Below are 6,764 nucleotides of genomic sequence, written 5' to 3' on the forward strand. Positions count from 1 at the left end.
CAAAGAACGGATATGAAAAGCCGTATGAATGGAATCGAAATTAGAAATGAATTCGATACCGTAACGATTCCCGATTTTCAATCGCTACGATGCTTGGTTATGTTTTGAAACCATACTGATAGTCTATGATTGAGCCAATGATCTTGGGATTGTATACTGATTTTGTTAGATGATAATCTTTATATTTCAGACGTGCTACGAGCTCAATCAACTCAAGAGGTCGAATTGTGAACCGAGGAAGTTCGCTTGTGGTTTGAAATGAATTTGATTGAAGATGTGTTGATGATTTTGACTCGATTCTGAAAGGAATGAATTGAACAAAGATTGATGTGAATGTTTTGAGATCGCAATTCAGATTTGAAGAATTCAGAACAGACGAAATACGAAGGTAAAAGTGGACTACTATTTGATTGGGATTACAACTCGAGATGGTTTGTATCGAGTTCCCCTAAATCATATACTTGTTTGTTTATTTGCTCTTATGTTTTTTTATTGGAGTTTTTGAATAAGTCTTAATGTTAATGAATGTGGTTTGATTGATATATATTGCATTCATATTGAAAGACTTATTCCTTGATTTTGAAATGAACGGAAACGTTCGAATAGACGATTTGAGGGATTGTATATGTATGGCCTGGGTGGTTGTTTTAGCCTAGCGTCTGATTTACATATATAATGGCTTCAAAGTCTAGAGAAGTGAGATAAGTAGCCCCACCTCGATCGGGAGAGTCGGTGCATTAGTTATGATATCTACTTCTCGGGATCCCAACCGATGAAACGATAGAATTCGAATAGTGAACCTTGTTTTAAAACATGCATTGCTTTTCCTTATATCATGATCTTGATATATGTTTATATGCATGTTTAGTTGCTTTTACTGGGAAATATATTTCTCACCGAACTTATCCGGCTATTGTTATGTTGTACGTGTCATGGCAATAGGCGGGAATGGAACAGGGCAAAGGCAATCTTGAAAAACAAGGGATGAGGAGAATAGCGTGATGATCCGAGTTTAGATGGTTGTGTGAGCTGTCAAGATATTGTTGAGTGTCTTCAACATGACCTTGTTAGAGCTACTTGTACCAAGACTTTTTGGTTATCAAGTTGTTGTCTTGATGATGTATATAGGATTGGTAATGATGTTGTAATCCTTAAGACAACATGATGTAACTTAATGACTCTTATATGATATTTGATTCTAGCATGAGACTTTATTCTAGTGTATGGTAATCTTGTTTCTCTTCAACTATATCATGTTTAGGATATATGTTAGTTGTGGTTACAAGATTGAATGGTTGTTGTACCAATATACCATGAATGACTAGAATATGTGGAAGGAATTGCATAGCATTTGACAGCAAAAGCTCCTGATGTTTTCTGGAAAATGAGCTTGCTCGATCGGGGGATTATCACCGATCGAGCGAGGCCCTGAAGTTGAGAACAGAATTGTGAGCATGAGTGGCTCGCTCGATCGGTGAAGATTAACCGATCGAGCGAGGCCACAATTGGAGCACATCCGAGAGTTGAACCAATGTGCTCGCTCGATCGGTAGCTTTTTACCGATCGAGCGAGGTGCTCCATTTTAAAAAAAAAAAAAAATTTACTTTGTTTAGACTTTGGTTCTTTGTCTATTAATTACAATAATTTGATTAATGAGAGATTAGAACTCGGGTCCTCACAACGCCCAATACGATTAGCACAAATATACAAACCTACTATGATGCATGCATCCAACTGGTTACTGGGTATCACATTTTCTGCTCAGTCTAGACGCCAATGAGTATGTAGTACCGTCTGGGGTCAACTCGACCCTGGTGGGTACATCCACACACTCGTCTGAACCACCGTAGTGTCAGTTCCCCTCAACACGGCATCTCCCGATGTCAGACAATATACAAGGAATATAGGGCTTAGCGACTCTACTCCAAATGCTATCTCGAAGGAGACTCGGCTCAACATGAATATGCACATACAACATAATATATCAAAGAAGTAAAACATGTATCATGACACATAATATGCAATATATAAGCATTCATACTCGCTGGTTATCTGAGTCAGTATTTACGTACCTCAATCAACTGGCCAAGATGTACAAGTTTCTACAGTCCAATTCTTCAAATCATGATAATACCATATAACTAATACTGGTCTATAAGCATTAACTAAGCTAATAGATACTCCCTAATACTAATAGGGATCTTGGACTATATCTGCGTCTGTCGTCAGCTTACTGATGTCGAAGGTCCTGACCCAAGCACAGCTCCGCTACAAGCCCTGTAGCACCTCACTAATGCCCAACCCTCAAGTATAAACCTAAAACCCTAAGAATATATATACTGATACACATTCAAACACATCCAAACACACAATAATTGTGAGGATTTCGTCGCCTATTTATAGACAAGGGTTCGAAAGCTCTGATCCCTAGTTCGGAAGCTTCGAACTTGCATGTCTTTCACGTGCTGAACTGTCTTGTTCGGAATCTCCGATCCCACCCTTCGGATGTTCCAATCTGATGCATGTGATTGCATGTCAAAACATTTGCGACACGTCATTAGTGCCTATGACCTAACTCTTCAGAAGTTCTGATCCTTGTTCGATGGTTCCGATCTCTCCTCAGCCTTTGAACTGCATCGCATGGTCCGAAATCTTCGGACCTTCCGAACTCACACTAATCCATGTTCGGAGCTTCCGAACTACCTGAGTCAACTTTGAATTTTGGACAATTTTCTGAAATCCTGGAGTCGATTTCTTGGTCTGATTAATCGTATTAAATTTTTTTAATCATGTTTAATCATTTAACTTGTAAAATGTGATTCGGGTTACTACAAAAAAAATTCTTATTATTTTAATTCATCTCTATTGTTTTCCATCGGTACTACAGCCAAAGTACTCATCAATTAATCAATAAACGATGAATATTTGAATGATAATTTAGTTACTTATATTAAAGGAGATATATATATCGTCTTGTCGAATATAGTTGTTATTAATTATTTTATGAAAATTTCAAGTTGTAAATGACATTGTAAATTAGATCTAAAATTCAAAAATATTATTTATATTGCATTAATTATTATATTTTCATTTTTGTCACGGATGATTTTATATATATTTGTATGTGTTCTTTGGTTTTTTATCCCCATCGATGAAATTCTTGAATCCTTTCCTTATTTTGCAACCGAAAAATAGTTGTTTCGCTTTCTTTGACATAAAACAAAATAGAAAAAATAAATATACCATATATATATAATATGAGTTTATTGTACCAAACCTCTCTGTGAAAATATTGAAAATTCATACCTCTTGTGACGCCTAAAATCCAATCCACTAAATCGCGTGCATTAATTTAATAAATATCAGGATTTTTATTTTTTAAGTTTAATTGATTTAAATTCTTTATCTGGATTATGTGCTATTAAAATATTTTATTATTTGTTCAAATGATTTTATTTTACTAATGATTTAATTAATGTTTTAATTATTTAATTTTATATTTTATCGTGCAATTTAAATTGTTCTAAATATTTTAAAGGTTTAAGCTTGCATAATTAAATTATTTTAATTTTAATTTTTAATAATTTAGTTTATTCTTTTAAATGATTTTTTTTAATTGTTTAGTTTATTCTCTTAAATGATTTTAACTGGTTAGCTTATTTGTTTAAATATTTTCGAGTGTCCAACTTATTTATTTTAAATATCTTAAGTTTAGCGGTTAATTATTTTAAATGTCTAGCTTATTTATTTAAATCCTTTTTAATTTCCCACATTATTTTAAAGGTTTTTATTTTCGCTTGTGTATTTATTTAAATTGTTTTTAAACGTTAGTTTAGTATGTTTAAATTATTTTAATCGCTCTACTTGTTATTTAAATATTTTACTCATTGGCATGGCATCAGAATATTTAAAGTGTTGTGTTTTAATTTCTGAATTTTTAGCTTGTGTTTTATTTTAGTGCAATTTAATTCATGGCCTTAAGTTTCAATTTTGAGAGTAGCACTTTTAATTAATTTTGAGTGGCACTTTTGCACTTGGAATTAAATCTAACCCTAGGTTTTAAAACACACACACCCACTAACTCTCTAAAATGCACACACACCATTCTCACACACACAGAGCAACCCGACTCCTTCCCTGTTCTTGGAGCTCGGCTTCTTTGATTTCTCCAGGAGCTCTTCAATCTTCGATTTCCCTCCAGAAAATCAATCCATGGTGAGCTAGGATGCAAGATTGAGCTCGGTTTCTCCATTTCTTCCCCGTTCGATTCTCAGCCTAGTTCTCGGCCGCGGCTTCGTCTCTTCTTTGGGATTTTCGATTTTTGTTCTTGTTTTGCCTAGGCAAGATTGTGGAATCGTTCTTGCATTTCTTTTTACGATTATTATGTGTTGAATTTGTTTATTGCTGCTACCCTCCCTATTTTCAGAATTTCAAAGCATATGCGTGCCCTGCTCCTTTGTTTCCTCTCGGCTAAAGTGTTTTCTGGGAATTTTGATTATCAGATGATTTGATTTGGTTCATATGTGAAGTATGTGTGATTTTAAAGCCTTGGAATGCATTGGTGATTATGCTAGCACCTTTTCTAAATTTTAGATTTTATTCCTTGGCTGTCATGTTTCGATATTTTTGTGTTGTGGATGGTGTTGGATGGTGTGGTGATTTAGGGGCTACCACGGGTGATATGTAGTTCACGTGGTAGCACCCGGGTTGTGCGTATTGGCTATTTTTAATCGAGGCAAAAAGGTTGTTGGTTAGAGGCTGTAGGAATCGAGTTCTTGGGGCTGGGGCTGGGGCTGGGGTTTTCACTAGCTGGAGCAATGGCCTTGGGACAGGGCTGCTTAGGGCTATGAATTGGGCTTGGTACAGGGCTGTTACGAGTTGGAGGATTTACTTTGGAAGTGAAGGGTCGGTCTCAAGTGTCATGCGAGTCTAAGGGGCGGCCTAGGTCCTAGTTCATAGGTCGGACCATGAGATGCCAAGTTCTAGGTATGTCTTGGAGGTAGGAGAAGTTCAAATGAGAAATTTACTATGGGTGAAGGGGCTGTCCAGTTAAGGTCAAGTAAAATAGTGCTATACTTGTGTTTTGGCCAAGGGTTTGGGTTTGGGAATTAATTTAGGATGTTGGGAATATGTTGGTCCAAATGGAAATCAATTCGGTTAAGATTGGATCGAGTTTTAGATTTTTTAAACGTTAAGGTTCAGAACTTTGTTAAAGCAAAGGGGCTGCTGCCTGGAACTCATTTCTTTTGAAAATGCTCGCTTAGGAAACAAAATTTCGAGGATGACTTCCCTACTTAGTTCTAAGAGTCGTGGAGTCGTAGTTTCAAGCGGAATCCTTTTTGGTTAATAATCGAACAAGTTATAGATTTTGTGGGCAAACCGCTCAATTTTGTCGTAAGTGCAATTTATGGGTTAAATCTTCCATCCTTGGGTATAGTTCCTAAATCACCATTCCAGTCTTTCACCATCAAGTCTTTTGCATGTAAATTGAGTAAACATATTTTCTTTGAGTTCATTTCTTTCACTTGTGCATGCTAAGTCCTATATCCAATAAAGATAGAAAATTACTTTTCGAACGAGGTGAACTGATTGTGACTATAGAAATGACGTGTATGTGTGGGGTTGAGAGGCATCTTGACCTACCTTACCAAATATAAAAATGACGTGTATGTGTGTGGTTGAGAGGCATCTTGACCTACCTTACCAAATATATGGCAAGATCGGGTTGGGTGTTATCCTGACTTCCTTGTGGCATAGTGCACTGCAGCCTTGATCATGATCGAAACCACAGGGTCACAACTCAAGGATCTAAGTTCACTATTTATATGATTATTTTCAGAACCATGTTATGCAATTTATTGAGTTATTTGACTTAGCCTTGCACTTGTCATATTCATGTACTCGCATCTTTTACATGTTCATTATTTTTAAGTTCACGCTAACAGTTATTTTATTACGCACTATTTTGAATTCTGTGTGTGCTTGTAGTTATTTAGCACTCGTTATCGCCCCCATGATCTTGCTGGGTCTTTTAGACTCACCCCACTTCTTCCTACTTTCAGGTGAGGTGCTTTTCCTTGAGATCGAGGGGCAAGACTATCGAGTGGACTGCGATGCGGGCACGGCACATCCCTCCGACCTATGTTCACCTTCCGCATAGTTATTGCAAATTTCTATGTCATGGATCATTTATTTTGCTCAATTGCCAAATGCATATGTATTGTTTCGATAGCTTTGTTTACGAGCATGAAAATATTAGATTTCTAATCTTGTAAATATTTGATATGTCAAACCACTCTCTTGGGTCTCGTTCTTGTCTCGGCCTAGTTTCTGGTGTCGTCAATCGTCTATTTCTTTCATTTTATTTTGGTTGTTGTCTGAGACAGGTTGGTTGTAATATAAACAGAGAGGTCATGCCGAAATTTTTAATAAAATTTTCTTAAATCCGCATTTTATTTAATTATTAGTTAAAAATGAGTCAGGGTCGTTTCAGTTGGTATCAGAGCATAATTCTGGTTTGGGTTGTGCCTACTACCGGTTGCAAGAAACTCGAGAAGTCTCGCCTCAAGGTCTGTAAGTTTTTAAAGAATTTAATATGTTAGTCATACTTGAATGAATACTTTAAATATTTTGATGTCATCCTTTTTTAGAATATTTTTAAAACTAGATGTTTAATTTTTTTAAGTGCATAGTTTAGTGTTTATTTTCGTTTAAAAATTTGTTTTAGTAGTTTAAAGTGTACCATTCAAATGTTTATTTTTATA

General features: G+C 35.8%; 1 long non-coding RNA gene across 1 annotated transcript; it reads left to right on the forward strand.

Moving 5' to 3' along the window:
* The first annotated feature begins 4,095 nt into the window (after positions 1–4,095).
* Positions 4,096–6,445, forward strand: LOC140885080 (uncharacterized). Its single transcript, XR_012150801.1, has 2 exons — positions 4,096–4,340; positions 6,063–6,445. It is a non-coding gene; the product is annotated as an uncharacterized lncRNA (long non-coding RNA).
* The last annotated feature ends 319 nt before the right edge of the window (positions 6,446–6,764 follow it).

Source organism: Henckelia pumila, chromosome 2, assembly GCF_033568475.1.
Source record: "Henckelia pumila isolate YLH828 chromosome 2, ASM3356847v2, whole genome shotgun sequence".
Classification (NCBI taxonomy): Eukaryota; Viridiplantae; Streptophyta; class Magnoliopsida; order Lamiales; family Gesneriaceae; genus Henckelia; species Henckelia pumila.